Consider the following 19,204-nt stretch of genomic DNA (forward strand, 5'->3'; position numbering starts at 1 on the left):
AGCTAAAAACTGATGATCAGGTAAGACTAACGCGTATTTCACTTCCAGATTGCCAGAAGTATCCGAGGAGAAAAGATATCATAAAACTTTTAGTGATGCACCCCTTACAGTGCAAAGTTGCTACTAGAAAGAAGAATCAACAGAGGCGTTGCATCAAACTGGCAGAAATTTCCAAGCTTTCCGCAGTATTCCCTGATGTCTTCGTCAGGAAAGCAACTGTCTGCCCAAGAGATCAGGAAACTTTGAAGTGATGTTCTTTGACATCGGAGATTACACTTGGACTAACCGTTGACAGTTACGCCACCTCATTGCGGTGTAAAATACGATGCCCGCTCTTCTGTAGTGTTTCAGTAGCAAGTGTCCACATGTTACTGAATACGAAGCCAGCAAAGTTTTTTAAACTTCTAAAAGCACATTCTAATGTCCGCGGCTTCCCTGACGTAATTCTGAATATGAGCTACACTCCACTACTGCTAAAACTAGATATGCTTATCCGTAAAGCTATGACTAGGCACCGCAGATTTATCTTTTCTCCTACACTTGTGGCGTTAGAGTTGGACGCTGCGCAACACTAGAAAATGCTTAAAAAAGATCCTCTTGCGTAACACACTGAAGCGCCAAAAAAACTGGCATAGGCATGCCTATTCAAATACAGATATGTGTAAACGGGCAAAATACGGCACTGCGGTCGGCAACCTCTTTATGAGACAAGAAGTCTCTGGCGCAGTTGTTAGATCGGTTACTGCGGCTACAATGGCAGATTATCAAGATTTAAGTGAGTCTAAACGTCGTGTTATAGTCGGCGCTCGAGCGATGGGATACAGCATCTCCGAAGTAGCTGTGAAGTGGGGATTTTCCCGTACGACCATTTCACGAGTGTAACGTGAATGTCAGGAATCCGGTAAAACAAAATCTCTGACATCGCTGCGACCAGAAAAAGATCCTGCAAGAACGGGACCAACGACGACTAAAGAGAATAGTTCAGCGTGACAAAACTGCAAACCTACCGCAAATTGCTGTAGTTTTCAATGCTGGGCCATCAACAAGTGTGAGCGTGCGAACCATTCAACGAAACATCATCGATATGGGCTTTCGGAGCCGAAGGCCCACTCCTCTACCCTCGCTTGGGCCGGTCAATACCGACATCTGGCTTTCGATGACTGGAAACACGTTGCGTGGTCGGACGAGTCCCGTTTCAAGTTGTATCGAGCGGATTGACGTGTACGGGTATGGAGACAACCTCATAAATCCATGGAACCTGCATGCCAGCAGGGGACTGTTCGAGCTGGTGGAGGCTCTGCAATGGTGTAGGGCGTGTGCAGTTGGAGTGATATGGGACCCCTGATATGTCTAGATATGACTGACAGGCAACACGAACGTAAGCATCCTGTCTGATCACCTGTATCCATTCATACCCATTGCGCATTCTGACATACTTTGGCAATTCCAGCAGGACAATGCGACACCTCATCGTCCAGAACTGATACAGAGTGGCACCAAGAACAGTGTTCTGAGTTTAAGCGCTTCCGCTGGCTACCAAACTCCGCAGACATGAATATTATTGAGCATACCAGGAATGCCTTCCAACGTGCTGTTCAGAAGAGATCTCCACCCCCTCGTACTCTTTCGGATTTATGGACAGCCCCGTAGGATTAATGGCTTGAGTTCTCTCCAGCACTACTTAAGATATTAGTCGACTCCATGCCACGTCGTCTTGCGGCATTCCTGCGTGCTCGCGGGGGCCCTACACGATGTCAGGCTGGTGTACCAGTTTCTTTGGCTCTTCATTGTAGCTACCACATTCATGCTAAATACTATGAATGCTGGGCGATGTGAAAAGACAGGAATTTTGTTGCAAATTGAGAAGAAAGATTCGTTCAAAAATGGTTCAAATGGCTCTGAGCACTATGGGACTTAACTTCTGAGGTCATCAGTCCCATAGAACTTAGAACTACTTAACCTAAGGACATAACACACAACCATGACCGAGGCAGGATTCGAACCAGCGACCGTAGCAGTCGCGCGGTTCCAGACTGTAGCGCCTAGAACCGCACGGCCACCCCGGCCGGCAGAAAGATTCGTCAAGAACATTTTAAACAATGAAAAAACTAAAACAAGGGGTTCGTTTCTTGCTTGGTTACGATAAAGTGCGCCGAGGTAGTATCTGTGATGATACAACGATGAAGTAAAGTACAATGTAATTAGTTGTGAATGCAGTTAAGACTAGAAGTGGCGTGGATACGAGAAGAACATGCACACCGATAGACAATTGTCCGTCTCTCTCTAGGTGTGTGAGTCCCTCTTTATTTTCTTCGGTGCTAAAATTATCATTCTATTGTATCTCATTCATAAACTGTATTTGTGCGCAGAGGTAGCGTGACAGAGCTGTAGACGGGCGGTAGATCTCAGGAATGAACGACAGCTGCGGAGGTATGTACGGGCGAATGGAGGTGCGACTATTGAACAGTTGACCGCTCAGGCGAACCAAGGGACTACCAACGTTGTCTCCTCAGTGATCGTCCAGGAAAGTCCCTGCGTTTGGGTCTCCATAGCAGGGATCTATTTCATGCACCTTTGCTGACTGCTGCTCGTCAACGACAAAGACTAGAATTTGCAGGCTAATACCACAACTGGATGTTCATTGAGTAGCAACCGGTCTCCTTTCCAGATGAATCACAATTTTGCTCCGTCGGACAGATGGCCATTGGCGTGTACGGCGTGGAACGACTGAGGGAATATATCCTGCAACAATCGTCGGAAGGGCCCAGGCGTTATCACCTGGGAAATGTTTTCATGGCATTCCCTGGGTGATGTCGTCGTTCTGGAGGTACGATGCTTCTATCGTTAGGAATCATGATCACCCCTACGTGCAGTTTGTCTTTCCTCGGCGCGATAGCATCTACCAGCAGGACAGTGCAACATGTGACGCAGCTCGCAGCAGTATGGACCCTCACCCGAGGAATCTAGTGCATCTGGCCGCTGCACTGGAGTTGCCATGGTTACACATACCTGTCGGCACCTTCCGGAATCTCACCGGCTCTTTTTATGCAGGCCTCACTACAGTCCGCTCTGCAAAACGTAATTGTTGAGGCCTTTGACAGACGGTCACGTTAATACGACTGGATAGTGTATAAGCATTTCTTAATTTTGAAGAATTTCATGTCATGGAATGTTGTTTCTTCTACTAATAATGAGTCAATTGGATTAGGTAACATCAGCAGTGGGATATAACATACCTTTTTAGACCGCAAGAAACAGTAGGAATGGTGTAGACTATTCAGCAAAGAGCAAAGAGGCCAATATATTCTTAATAATGCATACCGTTTGTGCTTACAAAGAAACTTTTAAATGGCGAATTTCTTTTAGTTTCTGAAACAACTAAACACTTTAAAGTATCTGTTGAAAATTGGTATATGTGAGGACCTCGTGGCAAAATATATTTCACGTGGTCCGTTACTGCATTGTGTAGAAAATGGTATCGCTGTTTCAAAATGGTCCGACCAGATCATTAATGTTTCACGTAGTTCCATGCAAGTCATGAGAACTGATGAGCACTAAGTAGCGAGTACCAATGGGACAAAGTTGTGTCTGCCGATAGCAAAACGTTATCGGTTTCGTGATAGATTGGTCACATTTCGCTTACATGTCGTAGGAAAGTCTCCTCTCTGAATGTTAGTGTGGTGTGAAACGCTAGAAACAATCGTTATTGTTGTCATAGTTTAAAAAAAAGACAGAATACGTATCACAAATTTGCTATTAAACCAGACCAGAGTAGCTGCGTTTCACATATATGTTTTTCAAGATGTGATTAGACATAAACAATGAAGATATGAAGTATACTGTACTGAACTACAATAAAGTAGCATACATTTGTTTCTGTAGGCTTTGATGCACAAGAAATATCTGCATTCAGTTCAAACACGAGGTTAAAAAAAATTGCACTACTCATGGGGTGAACAAATAAATGTTCTCATAGCCTTAGCATTTGTATAATAAGCATTATAATCGCTCAACGCCAGTGCGTAAACAGAACCATATTTACAGAGAACAGGCGCCCAAGTGACTTAATAGTGACGAAGGAATGTTCTGTCAGGGACATTTCAAGTCTGACATGTAGTCGCAAGACGCGCTCGAAAATATTATTTGTTGACAGTACTTTTTTTGTTTGGTTGGTTGTTTTATATTTCGAGCTTGTAGTGCTCAAATTACTATGATATGCTAGGAAAAAAAACCGCGGGTGCACAGGGTAATTCCGTGATGATGTTACGAACTTTCAGGGGTGATGGAGAAGGGTAAATGTATCGATTTGAGGTAAGGGACCTGATCTGGAAACCACCGAGTCGAAAGTTGCAAGCGGAAATCATTCTGATACGTCTAACAGTGGAATGCACGTACCTGCAGTGTTACTGCTGAGACAATAGGGTCGGCAACTTTCAGAGGAGGTAGTATGACCCAAAACAAGAAAAAAATGTCTAGTTAACATGGGCTATAAAATGCATACTTTAAGAGCTCTGGGCACTTGTTTAGTAGAAGAGATGTTTCCCTGTAGCGAAGATGAACAAGTGCTCATATCTCTTAAGGTATGCATATTAGAGTACATGTTTACTGGACTTCCTTTCCCTTCAAATGGTTCAAATGGCTCTGAGCACTATGGGACTTAACTGCTGAGGTCATCAGTCCCCTAAAACTTAGAACTACTTAAAACTAACTAACCTAAGAACATCACACACATCCATGCCCGAGGCAGGATTCGAACCTGTGACCGTAGCGGTCGCGCGATTCCAAACTGTAGCGCCTAGATCCGCTAGGCCACTCCGGCCGGCTTCCTTTCCCTCGTTTTGCTCGATACTACCATCTCTGAAAGTTACTTACCCGACAATCTTAGTAACAACAACAGTACCGGTACATGCATTCCATTGTCAGAGATATCAGAACGATTTTCGCTTACATCTTCCGACTTGGCCGTTTCCGGACCAGGGTCCTTACCTCAAATTGATACATTTACCCTTTTCTATCATCCCCTGAAAGTTTGTAACATCATGGAATTACCCTGCATACTAATAATGTGTATGCAGACATGACTAAGGCCAGGTTCATGTCTGTTTATTTTACAATGGAGTAGAAAAGATATTTCGAAAGAATGAGTCGTCTGGTAACGCATATCGCATGAATTGTTGTTCTATGATTTTCATGTGATACAATATCGTCATATGAATACACCACAACAAAGATTCATGACTAAACAGGCGTTTGATTAACAAAAAGATCTTTGAATACCATCAAGCCAGGCGAAGGGTGCAGGATTGGAACTGATGGCAACAAATGATGTTTCGATCATTTAAACAGAAACTTGTGGTCTCATAGAGACAGAACTGGATTAAGTACTGTTCCAACTCCTTCGACAACATTTGTGTTCTAAGAACACATGTTGTAGACTTGGGCCACAATGCAATTAAGTATATTATATTCATGTCTAAAGTGCATTCCGTCCAAAAGTTCTTACAGTAAACTAGCACCTATTTTCTGAGGCTGTTAAAAAAGTTTGCGAAGAGAGTTCACGGTGTCGACAAGAGGAAAATGTTATACTGCTCTATGATTTTAATGTCACTGCTACGTGTCGATAACGGCCCAACGATACTAAAACACGTATACGTTTAAACAACAGGAGACACTCTTGGTATAGATAGCGTTAGCGATAACTGTATTTGGCTGTCTGATATGATTCGTTCCTTTATTGATGTATGCAACGTGATACATGAAATATATTACCCTGTAGGAAAAGGTGCATGTGGTCAAACTCAGATTACGAACTTCCAGGATACTAGAGTAGCTTGAGTAGGCAACTTATGTTAAGCAATAGAACGAAAAACCAGTTCAAATAGCAAATATTTTATTATTCATTCGATGACTAGTTTTGAGTCGAGACCCATTTTTAAAACAACTTAATAAAATCGAAAATGGCGTTTCCGATCTGTATGCACTTTAATGTACATTTCACACTTTGGTGACATCTTCGGAAAGGCCATTTTCGACTTTATTATCTTGATTTGTAAATGGGCGCCGGCCGGAGTGGCCGAGAGGTTCTAGGCGCTTCAGTCTGGAACCTCGCGACTGCTGCGGTGGCAGGTTCGAATCCTGCCTCGGGCATGGATGTGTGTGATATCATTAGGTTAGTTAGGTTTAAGTAGTTCTAAGTTCTGGGGGACTGACCTCAGATGTTAAGTCCCATAGTGCTCAGAGCCATTTGAAAATGGGCCTCTGCTTGAAACTAGTCATCGAATGAAAAAATATTTGCAACTTGGACTGGTTGTTCGTTCTGTTTAACTCAGATTGGTTCAACTTCGGATTAGTTTTCACGGTCTATTATATATTTTCAAAGGAGAAAGAGCATACTTGTGTATGTGGTAAATTTTGAGGGCTCCAAAAATATCAGAAAAATAAAAAAAACAAAAAGTTGAAAGGCATTGTCAGTGGCGTGGTTTGGTTTCCACAGAATGGTGTGACGATTTTCAAAATACTGCGACAAGTTCTTGGTAGGTTCTTCCATTGTTTTGTGGTGTATAAACTGTGTTTGCAAGAAAAAAGCAAACAAACTGCGTTTCGTTGCAGATTACTATCTTTTATTTCGCAGTAGGTGAATTTTTGTGAATGAAAACACAACTTGGTAATTGTTTACCATTAAGAATGAACTGATACTTTAAGAGTGACATTTTTCAGCAATGTCTTACGCTTCATTTGACTTAGAGCTTTGTATAATGACTCAATGCATTTTACATTTCTGTCCAGTAATAGTTTTAAATATGAGGAATGTCTGTTCGAAGGGCGTTTAACAGCCCATCCTTGCTTTGTTTTTTCATTTGTATGATTCGGCAACTAACCATGACCTTGTGTCACCAACTGGAGGTAAACATAACTGTTAATGGAAATATATTTCGACGGTTAAAAACGTATCGCCAGGCCAGTGCCAGGGGCATGCCCACTGGGGCTAGCTCGGTGGGCGATGCCAACAACATAGGTTTGTAACATGCTGGCACACCTGTAACGCTAATGTAGTGTAGATCAGTTTAGATATAGATAAAGTTGAATATACACAACACAAACAGCAGCTGTAGAGAACTAGTCACAATCAACTAGCAACCAAGAAACACGTAGCATAGAGTAATAGTAAATCAGAAACGCCTGTAGTGGTGGAATAGCAGAAGTACTAACATACCTGTGATATTAGTAAATTAAGCTGTATTAACTGTAATACGACTGTAAATTTAAAACCCCCTAATGTAGTTAGGTAGTGGGTTGATATGTATCATTGTAGTTGTCTTTTGAATAAACAATTTTAAAAAAATAGAACCGTATCGCTCTATTGGCAACAATTATGGAAACGTTGATTTCTTGTAATATTCTCTGTAAGTTTTGTACCATGTAGTATTTTTGTTGAGTTGCAGTTATCGTGACATTAATTGACGAGAAACATATGAACGTAAGGAGGAGTTATGCGCTTTGATCATACGAAGCAATTATTGTAGCAAATACAGATTGTTCGGTAATTCCCGTTAGAAATTGCTAGGACTTGTAGAGGCGAATGAGTCTAAGATATTTTGAATAGGAACTCTTGTCCACAAACGTACCGTTTCCCTTCTACGACGATTTCCATTCAAATGTTTGTTCATCTACTTCTGCTCGAGAAATTGATTTAGGCGTCAGGCAGCACAGTTCGAAAGGAAACATGACGAGACATCCACTTATGACAGTTTACGCAAAGTTTTTACGAGGCTCCTGTAGAATCAGAGGAAGATCTGCTAGCACGAGTTCTGGACGCTGCACTAGAAACTGAAGAGACGCCAGGGGTGATAGAGTGTGTAATAGAACAGGCTTCGCAGGTACAATGTCTGTAACACCGTCGGTGGTAGCCACGTCGAGCCGCTACTGTAATGCATCAGTACTGTTCTGTACGTAAAGTATGCTTGTTTCTTTTTCGTTTTGGGATAAAGTAAACAAGAATGTTTAAGTGTTAATACGAGCAAATGTCTTTAAGGGGGGTAGGTCGTCAAACGGGCCGACTTGGAGCAGGAGAAACATCACAGGACATTTTAGTTTCCATTGTCTATACTTTTTCAAATAAATTCATAAACCTTTGTCAGCATCACCAGGAAGGATTCAGGATTCACACTCATTGCATTGGAAGTTCGAAAACATAACAAAATAATTTTTTTTTTACGTACGAAATTCATAATTTTTTCACTTACTAATGGCTGCATTTGTTGCTATAGGTACACTTTTCTTCATAAGTTAGAGAGATTCTTCGATGAATTTTGCACAGCATACATAACATACTCACAGCTGTATGAAACTCTAGAATTTATTTAATTTATGAAAAAACGAGTGAGTTGTTATATTTTAAACTTCATGTTTAGGAAAAACACAAATTTTATACTTAATTACCTCAGTTTTTACCACAGTTTTTAATAGATTTGGAAAATTCTAGAGTTTCAGACACCTTTAAGTGTGGTTTGTATGCTGTGCAAAATTCATCGAAGAGTCTCTCTTACTTATGAAGAAAAGTGTACCTATAGCAACAAATACTGCTATTAGTAAGTGAAAGAAATGATGAAATTTCACACGTAAAAAAAATTATTTTGTTGTTTTCGAGCTTCCACTACTATGAGTGTGAATTCTGAATCCTTCGTGGTCATGCTGACAAAGTTTTATGAATTTATTTGTAAAAGTATAGACAGTGGAAATTAAAATGTCCTGCGGTGCCTCTCCTGCTCCAAGTCGCCCGGTTTGACGTCCTACCCCCATTAAGTAATAAATGGATGTTTCGTTACGTTTCCATTCGATATGTAAACTAATAACTATGCCGCGTCATGCCTAATCCAGTTATTCAAGCAGAAGTAGATGACAAACATCTCAATTGCAACTGTCGTAAAATGAAAACAGTATATTTTGCGGACACGGGTTCCTAGTCAAAATATTACGTACTCCCAATGCGAGTCCTAGAAGTTTGTAACGAGAATTCCCGAACACTGTGTGTATTCGAACTGCGCAACTCCCGATACGAGGGCTCGTGTGTTGACGAAAAACTATCTGCCATCAGTTAGCAGAAGCCCACTGCACGGCAGAGACAGTAATGGGAGCTACCGAGAAGATCTCTTTCCAGTGGAGGCTGTGCGGCTAGCGCGAGGCGGCGCGCCCTCCTACCTCTTTCCATGCACTGGGGGCGGCGGGCCCTCGCCGTCTGTCTGCAGAGGAGTCGCCGTCGCGTCTGCGGGCGGCCGCGCCGCGCCGCACCTGATAACTCTGCCCGCCCTCCCCCGCACCCCTCACGGCGCGCCACCCCTCGCCGCGCCCCCGAACACGGCGCTAATCCAATTATTTTGCCAGCAGCACGTGCGCGTCTGTGGCGCTCCCGCGGGGTGGCGTACCGGGCGACTGGTTGTCAGTGGCGTCGGCCGGCGGGGTGGTGGGGGGCGCGTTGACACGGCGAGGGGTGCGCGGGAGGGGCGGCAGCAGCGATTGATTGCAGCTCGCGTCGCCGCCGCCCCCTCCCCTGCCCCCGCCGGAGCGCGGGCAACAGGTCTCTCTGCCCCCGAGCGGGTTGGCTCCGCGCGCCGGCTCAATTTGCTCCGAAATGAGTGCGGCTGCCGGACCGGCCCTCCGAGCGCCAGGTGTGGTTACTGGGAATTTCCACTCGGCCGCCAAGTTAACACTGCGTCCCCGCTGCAGCCTAAGAGCCTCAGCCGCACGTGTTATCGCCGCTCCTGTTGTTACGGTCTGAATACTGGGTTCACACGTGTTTCCACAACAGTGTGTCTAGGACAACACTGAGAGAAAGAGAGCCAATCCAGTTTTGGAGCGTACGAACAGGGATGTGGAGCCATGGTGACTCCAGTGCCACGGTCAGCTTCGGTAGGTTGCTGCTCTGTTGAGGGTACATGGCTCGAACAGCATGATTGATCGCCTCGCTCCCAAAGATTCTGGAGTTTGGTGACCAGGGGAGTACAGTAAATCCATACTGGTTCTCCTCAAACCGTGCGCGTACACTGCAAGCTGTGTGACACTTTGCATTGTCCTCCTGATAGGTGCTATTGAAAGAAAGATCCCTTATCATTTCGCTACAATATAGCAGGTCAGCAACTGGAAGCAGTTAATTCCATAAATTATCTGGGAGTACGCATTAGGAGTGATTTAAAATGGAATGATCATATAAAGTTGATCGTCGGTAAAGCAGATGCCAGACTGAGATTCGTTGGAAGAATCCTAAGGAAATGCAATCCGAAAACAAAGGAAGTAGGTTACAGTACGCTTGTTCGCCCTCTGCTTGAATACTGCTCAGCAGTGTGGGATCCCTACCAGGTAGGGTTGATAGAAGAGATAGAGAAGATCCAACGGAGAGCAGCATTCTTCGTTACAGGATCATTTAGTAATTGCGAAACCGTTACGGAGATGATAGATAAACTCCAATGGCAGACTCTGCAGGAGAGACGCTCAGTCGCTCGATACGGGCTTTTGTTGAAGTTTCGAGCATCAGTTGTGTGTTATAACCAGAGTTCGATTCATAAACAATTCTGTGTGTGACTTAGATGGCTGTCTACCTGCGACTGTTAACAGCAAACCTCTCCATACCACAGTCGGCAGAGAACTTCCAACGCATATGTGATGAATCATGTGTACCGAACCAACGGAAGAGCTTTTTCGGCACTCTCCTCTAGATGACAAGGATGTATGTGAAGTACTCCATCACCCTGCCACATCTTCGACATCAATCGACTCTTCAGTTTCATAACTGCAATGATTGTATAATAGTGACGGGGGTTTGTTAGGTACTGCAATCCCTGTGTATACATATGCTTGACAGATGTGTGTGGAAGAGAGTGTGTTCTATTCGCAGAGTTAGAGCAGCACGGTGTGTAAATTCCCATGACAAACACCGCTGCTAGGCATTCGTCTCTTTCCTCATGAGATATCGTTGTTTCATGGATTTTCCGTAGCTGACGATCATTTTATAGGAGTGATGCGAGCATGGCAAAATTTCTGAACTGTAATCAGATGTGAACAGTGGGCTCTATGTACCTCTGGAAAGCTATATAGTGAGTGGATAACAAACAATTTATATTTCTTTTTCTCCTTTGATTTGTAAGGTACTAGTTTTATCATATTAACGTTTCGCACCATAGTGAGAGGGATGAGTGGGGTAGAAAACTTGATGGGTGAATCTACGTCATGTGTTGCAAATATATTTCCTACAGTGGAGTATTAAGAGCGTTTCATTCCACATGAATAATACATCGAAAACCATACTGCTTTAATATTACAGCATGCTTAAATGCAGAACCGTGTAAGCTCTGGAGTGTGTGTTTACTTTCTACGATAATTTCTCTCTTCCCAATACGTCCTTGGTATAAAATCTAAACATTACAATAATTCTACAGAATTGAGAGCACTAGAGATTTACGTAAAATGTCTCAAATACCTTCCATCTGGAGCTCCATTATGCATAAATTACACTTTTCTTCTTTTTCTCGATCGTTTGTTATTTTTTATTTATTAATATTTTTTTGGCCATCAGTCTTCTGACTGGTTTGATACGGCCCACCAAGAATTCCTCTCCTGTGCTAACCTCTCCGTCTCAGAGTAGCACTTGCAACATACGGCCTCAATTATTTGCTGGATGTATTCCAATCTCTGTCTTCCTCTACAGTTTTTGCCCTCTACAGCTGCCTCTAGAACCATGGAAGTCATTCACTGATGTCTTAACAATGTCCTATCATCCTGTCCCTTCTCATTATCAGTGTTTTCCACATATTCCTTCCCTCTCAGCTTCTGCATAGAACCTCCTCATTCCTTATCTTATGAGTCCACCTAATTTTCAACATTCGTCTGTAGCACCACATCTCAAATGCTTCGATTCTCTTCTGTTCCGGTTCTCCCACAGTCCATGTTTCATGTACTCCAGACGTACATTCTCAGAAATGTCTTCCTCAAATTAAGGCCGATATTTGATATCAGTAGACTTCTCTTGGCCAGGAATGCCTTTTTTGCAATAGCTATTCTGCTTTTGATGTCCTTGTTCCGTCCGTCATTGGTTATTTTACTGCCTAGTTAGCAGAATTCCTCAACTTCTTCTCCTTCGTGACCATCAATCTTGATGTTAAGTTTCTCGCTGTTTTCATTTCTACTACTTATCATTACCTTAGTCTTTCTTCGATTTACTCTCAACCCATTCTCTGTACTCATCAGACTGTTCATTCCGTTCAGCAGATCATGTAATTCTTCTTCACTTTCATTCAGGATAGCAATGTCATCAGTGAATCGTATCATTGATATCCTTTCACTTTGAATTTTATTTCCACTCCTGAACCTTTTTTATTTTATTTCCATCATTGCTACCTCAATGTACAAATTGAACAGTAGGGACGAAAGGCTACATCCTTGTCTTAGACCCTTTTTAATACGAGCACTTCGTTCTTTGTCGTCCACTCTTATTATTCACTCTTCGCTGTTGTACATACTGTATATGACCCGTCTCTCCTTATAGCTTACCCCTACTTTTTTCAGAATTTCGAACATCTTGCACCATTTTACATTGTCGAACGCTTTTTCCAGGTCGACAAATCCTATGAACATGTATTGGTTTTTCTTTAGTCTTGCTTCCATTATTAACCGCAACGTCAGAATTGCCTCTCTGGTGTCTTTACTTTCCTTAAAACCAGACTGATTGTCATCTAGCGCATCCTCAATTTTCTTTTCCATTCTTCTGTATATTATTCTTGTAAGCAACATGGATGCATGAGCTGTTAAGCTGATTGTGAGATAATTCTCTCACTTGTCAGCTCTTGCAGTCTTCGGAATCGCGTGGATGATATTTTTCCGAAAGTCAGATATGTCGCCAGGCTCATACATTCTACACAGCAACATGAATAGTCTTTTTTTTTGCCACTTCCCCCATTGATTTTAGAAATTCTGATGGAATATCTATCCCTTCTGCCTTACTTGACCTTAAGTCCTTCAAAGTTCTTTTAAATTCTGATTCTAATACTGGATCCCCTGTCTCTTGTAAATCGACTCCTATTTCTTCTTCTATCACATCAGACAAATCTTTCCCCTCATAGAGGCTTTCAATGTATTCTTTCCACCTATCCGCTCTCTCCTCTGCATTTAATAGTGGATTTCCCGTTGCACTCTTAATGTTACCACTCTTGCTTTTACTGTGACCGTATGTTGTTTGGACTTTCCTGTATGCTGAGTCCGTCCTTCCGACAGTCATTTATTTTTCTATGTCTTCACATTTTTCATGGAGCCATTTCGTGTTAGCCTCCCTGCACTTCCTCTTTGTTTCATTCCTCAGCGACTTGTGTTTCTGTATTCCTGAATTTCCCGGAACATTTTGGTACTTCCTCCTTTTATCAATTAAATGTGGTATTTCTTCTGTTGCTCATGGTTTCTTCACAGTTACCTTCTTTGTACCTATGTGTTTCTTTCCAACTTCTGTGATAGCCCTTTTAGAAATTTTCATTCCTCTTCAACTGTACTGCCTTCTGAGATATTCCTTATTGCTGTATTTTACAGCCTTAGAGAACTTCAAGCGTATCTCTTCATCTCTTAGTACTTCTGTGTCCCACTTCTTTGCGTGTTAATACTTCCTGACTAATGTCTTAAACTTCAACCTATTCTTCATCACTATTATATTGTGATCTGAGTCTATATCTGCCCCTGGGTACGCCTTGCTATGCAGTATCTGATTTCGGAACTCTGTCTGACCATTATGTAATCTAACTGAAATCTCTCTGTATCACCTGGCCTTTTCCAAGTATGTCTCTTCCTCTTGCGATTCTTGAACAGGGTATTCGCTCTTACTAGCTGAAACTTGTTACATTACTCAATTAGTCTTTCTCCTCCCTCATTCCTTGTCCCAAGCCCATATTTTCACGTAACCTTTTCCTCATCTCCTTCCCCTACAACTGCAGTACCGTCCTCCATGACTATTAGATTTCCATCCCCCTTTACATACTGTATTACCCTTTAAATATCTTCATACACTTTCTCTATCTCTTCATCTTCGGTTTGTGACGTCGGCACGTGTACCAGAACTATCGTAGTCAGTGTTGGTTTGCTGTCGATTCTGTGTCACTGAACTGTTCTCAGTAACAAACTCTCTGCCCTACCTTCCTATTCATAACGAATCCTACTCCTGTTATACCATTCTCTGCTGCTGTTGATATTAACCTATACTCATCTGACCAGAAATCCTTGTTTTCTTTCCACTTCACTTCGCTGACCCCTACTATATCTATCTGTTTTATCACCACAATACTCTCCAATGTATCACGCTCGTATATACTATACACAAATAAGTTTAGTTAAACTCCTCAGTACGCGAGCATATAGAGATATTGTATGTATTTGGACAGGTGATACGAGTAATATTGGTATGGAACAGTCTTTGGAAAATGGCAGTTAGAATATTGGAACGACAATACCGGTATACCAGTGTCGGTCAGTACAAGTTTGGAACACTTTTATACTCTTTGCGAAAGGAAAATGTCTAAGTACACTCCTGGAAATGGAAAAAAGAACACATTGACACCGGTGTGTCAGACCCACCATACTTGCTCCAGACACTGCGAGAGGGCTGTACAAGCAATGATCACACGCACGGCACAGCGGACACACCAGGAACCGCGGTGTTGGCCGTCGAATGGCGCTAGCTGCGCAGCATTTGTGCACCGCCGCCGTCAGTGTCAGCCAGTTTGCGTGGCATACGGAGCTCCATCGCAGTCTTTAACACTGGTAGCATGCCGCGACAGCGTGGACGTGAACCGTATGTGCAGTTGACGGACTTTGAGCGAGGGCGTATAGTGGGCATGCGGGAGGCCGGGTGGACGTACCGCCGAATTGCTCAACACGTGGGGCGTGAGGTCTCCACAGTACATCGATGTTGTCGCCAGTGGTCGGCGGAAGGTGCACGTGCCCGTCGACCTGGGACCGGACCGCAGCGACGCACGGATGCACGCCAAGACCGTAGGATCCTACGCAGTGCCGTAGGGGACCGCACCGCCACTTCCCAGCAAATTAGGGACACTGTTGCTCCTGGGGTATCGGCGAGGACCATTCGCAACCGTCTCCATGAAGCTGGGCTACGGTCCCGCACACCGTTAGGCTGTCTTCCGCTCACGCCCCAACATCGTGCAGCCCGCCTCCAGTGGTGTCGCGACAGGCGTGAATGGAGGGACGAATGGAGACGTGTCGTCTTCAGCGATGAGAGTCGCTTCTGCCTTGGTGCCAATGATGGTCGTATGCGTGTTTGGCGCCGTGCAGGTGAGCGCCACAATCAGGACTGCATACGACCGAGGCACACAGGGCCAACACCCGGCATCATGGTGTGGGGAGCGATCTCCTACACTGGCCGTACACCACTGGTGATCGTCGAGGGGACACTGAATAGTGCACGGTACATCCAAACCGTCATCGAACCCATCGTTCTACCATTCCTAGACCGGCAAGGGAACTTGCTGTTCCAACAGGACAATGCACGTCCGCATGTATCCCGTGCCACCCAACGTGCTCTAGAAGGTGTAAGTCAACTACCCTGGCCAGCAAGATCTCCGGATCTGTCCCCCATTGAGCATGTTTGGGACTGGATGAAGCGTCGTCTCACGCGGTCTGCACGTCCAGCACGAACGCTAGTCCAACTGAGGCGCCAGGTGGAAATGGCATGGCAAGCCGTTCCACAGGACTACATCCAGCATCTCTACGATCGTCTCCATGGGAGAATAGCAGCCTGCATTGCTGCAAAAGGTGGATATACACTGTACTAGTGCCGACATTGTGCATGCTCTGTTGCCTGTGTCTATGTGCCTGTGGTTCTGTCGGTGTGATCATGTGATGTATCTGACCCCAGGAATGTGTCAATAAAGTTTCCCCTTCCTGGGACAATGAATTCACGGTGTTCTTATTTCAATTTCCAGGAGTGTATATTGATTACGTCCAATTCAGCTCTTTCTGCTCCTACACAAGACGTCGACTGCAGCCTCCTACTTTTATTTTATTTACACGGCTAGTTCCATAAGACCAAATTGATGAGCGAATCTCCAAGGTAATGGAACGTGAGAGTACATGAAACTTCAACGTAAAAATAATAACAGATAAACTAAAATGGTTATGAACCCTAAAGAAGGCAGGCCGTAAGTTTAACTAAACGGAATCAAAAATATAACATAAGAATCAGCTTAATTTTTCAAGGAACTCCTCAGCAGAATAGAGAGAGTGATCCAGTTTCGATTTGAATGGGCATGGATTGCTGCTAAGATTTTTGAATTCTTGTGGTGTGGATGCAGCAGTATACTGCATACCTTTCTGCACAAGAGTTAAGGAGGTGTGATCCAAATGCAGATTTGATTTCTGCTAAATGTTAACTGAGTGAAAGCTGTTAATTCTTGGGAATAAGCTGATACTGTTAACAAGAAACGATAGTAAAGAATATATAAATATCGAGAGAGAAATGTCAAAATACTCAGACTATTTATCATGGGTTGACAAGAGGTTCACAAATTTAAAGCACTTATTGGCCGAACTGCCCATTCCTGAGCAAAACATATTCTTTTAGAATGGGAAGAGTTATGCCGAAATGTAATAACATAAGCGAATGAAAGTTAGCAAAGTAAACTAACTGTCGTGTCAGACGATCACTTACTTCAGATATTTTTCGAATAGTAAAAATGGCAGCATTAAGTTTTTGAACGAGATCCTGAACATGAGCTTTCCATGACAGTTTACTATTTATCTGAGCACCTAGACATTTGAACTGTTCAGTTTCACTTATCATATGCCCATTCTGTGAAATTAAAACATCAGTTTTTGTTGAATTGTGTGTTAGAAACTGTAAAAACTGAGTCTTACTGTCATTTAACGTTAGTTTATTTTCTACAAGCCATTAACTTACGTCATGAACTGCACTGTTTGAAACTGAGCCAATGTTGGACACAACATCCTTTACTACCAAGTTAGTGTCATCAGCAAACCGCAATATTTTTGAGTTACTCGTAATTCCAGAGGGCATATCATTTATATAAATAAGGAACAGGAGTGGCCCCAACACTGATCCCTGGGGCACCCCCCCATTTAACTGTACCCCACTCAGACCCCACATCACAGCCATTCTCAACACTGTGAATCATGGTTATCCACACAATGAAACGCCTTAGTTAAATAAAAAAATATGCCTAGCGTTCGGAACATTTTGTTTAATCCATCCAGTACCTCACAGAGAAAAAAAGAATATAGCATTTTGAGTTGTTAAACGACTTCTAAAGGCGAACTTTACATTTGATAGGAAATTATATGATATAAAATGATCAATTATTCTTACATACACGGCCTTTTCAATAACTTTAGCAAACACTAATACGGAGAAAATAGGTCTAAAATTGTCTGCATTATTCCTTTCTCCCTTTTTATAAAGTGGGTTTACTACTGGGTACTTTAACTGTCCAGCAAACCGACCATTCTTAAAGGAAAAATTGCAAATATGGCTAAGTAAAGGGCTAACTTGTGCAGCACAATACTTTTATTCTACTAGGCACTCCATTACATCCGTGAGACTCCTTAGTCTTCAGTGATTTAATTACTGACTCAATCTCCCCCTTGTCGGTATGACAAGAGTATTTCAGGCAATCGGAAAGGTATCTTCCAAGAAAGTTATATGATTCCCTGTAGAAACTAAGTTTTTATTTAATTCACTAGCAGTGCTCAGAAAATGATCGTTAAATACTGTACATATATCTGACTTATCAGTAACAGGAATATTTTTACTATGAAATGACTTTACATTGTCGACCTTGTGCTGCTAACCAGACACTTCTTTCACAACTGACCACATGGTTTTAATTTTACCCTGTGAATTAGCTATTCTATTTGCGTACCACATACTCTTTGCCTTCCTAATAAGATTTTAAGTGCCTTACAATACTGTTTGTAATGGGCTACTGTAGCTAGATTGTGACTACTTCTAACATTTTTATATAATTCCTGCTTTGTTCTACATGATATCCTTATCTCACTAGTCAGTCTCCCAAGCTTCCTTTTACTGCTAGTACCCAGTTTACAACGTTATAGTAGAAAACGACTCAAAGTGCATAAGAAATGTGCTAAGAAAAGCATTATATTTGTCATTTGTTATCGGCATTATAAACATCCTGCCACTCTTGTTCCTTAAGGAGGTTTAAAAAACTATTTGCCATTGGATTAGCTTCCCTACATAGCTTGTAATTGTATGTGACTTTGTTTGAATACAAAACACTTTTAGTGTTAAAATTTGTGCATCGTGGTCTGAAAGGCCTTTAACCCTTTTACTAACAGAATGTTCACCCAGTAATGAAGAATGAATAAAAATATTTTCTATGATTGTGCTGCTGTTCCCCTGCAGCCTTGTTGGAAAAAACCCAATCTACATCAGGTCATATGAGTTTAGGAGGTCTAACACCCTTTCTCTTGCACAGCCATGTACAAAATTAATATTGAAGTCACCACATATAACTAATTTCTGGTACTCCCTATAAAGTGAACCAGGACCCCCTCTAGATTGAGCAGAAATGCTCGTAAGTCAGAGTTAGGGGCCTATAAACAACAACAATTAGTAGTTGCACTAAATTCAACTGCCTCTGCACAGTATTAAAATATCTGTTCAGTGCAGTGCCGTGTTACGTCTATGGACTCAGAGCACTGTTTTTTACGTACATAGACACTCCCTGACACTGCAAGGAACTCCGTGAAAAACAGCCAACTAATCTGTATCCCAGTAAAGGAAACCTCTGAATTGTCAAATTATTTAAGTGGTGCTCCGATATACCAATAATGTCAGAGCCAAAATCTAGAAACAGTTCACTAACTTTATCTCTAATACCTCTTATATTTTGATGAAATATGCCAATTCCTTCTGTACTTGGATACTTGACTTTGAAGGTGATTCCTTAGTTGGAGGGACTTCCTTTAAGCAGGTATACCTATCAGCTGATTTCAGTCTAAAAAAGGTGCAGCTCTAACACCAACTACTACAGGAATTTTTCCGTGAGTGATCCCACTAGCACCCACTACACTGTCACCTGTAAGCTTTGTCAGCCTCCCCTTCCCATACATTCTGAGGTACAGGCCATGCCTAGTGAAACCTGATGTATTGTTAGACTCACCTGGCACCACGGCAATGTGACCC

This window comes from Schistocerca piceifrons, chromosome 1 (genome assembly GCF_021461385.2).
Source record: "Schistocerca piceifrons isolate TAMUIC-IGC-003096 chromosome 1, iqSchPice1.1, whole genome shotgun sequence".
Classification (NCBI taxonomy): Eukaryota; Metazoa; Arthropoda; class Insecta; order Orthoptera; family Acrididae; genus Schistocerca; species Schistocerca piceifrons.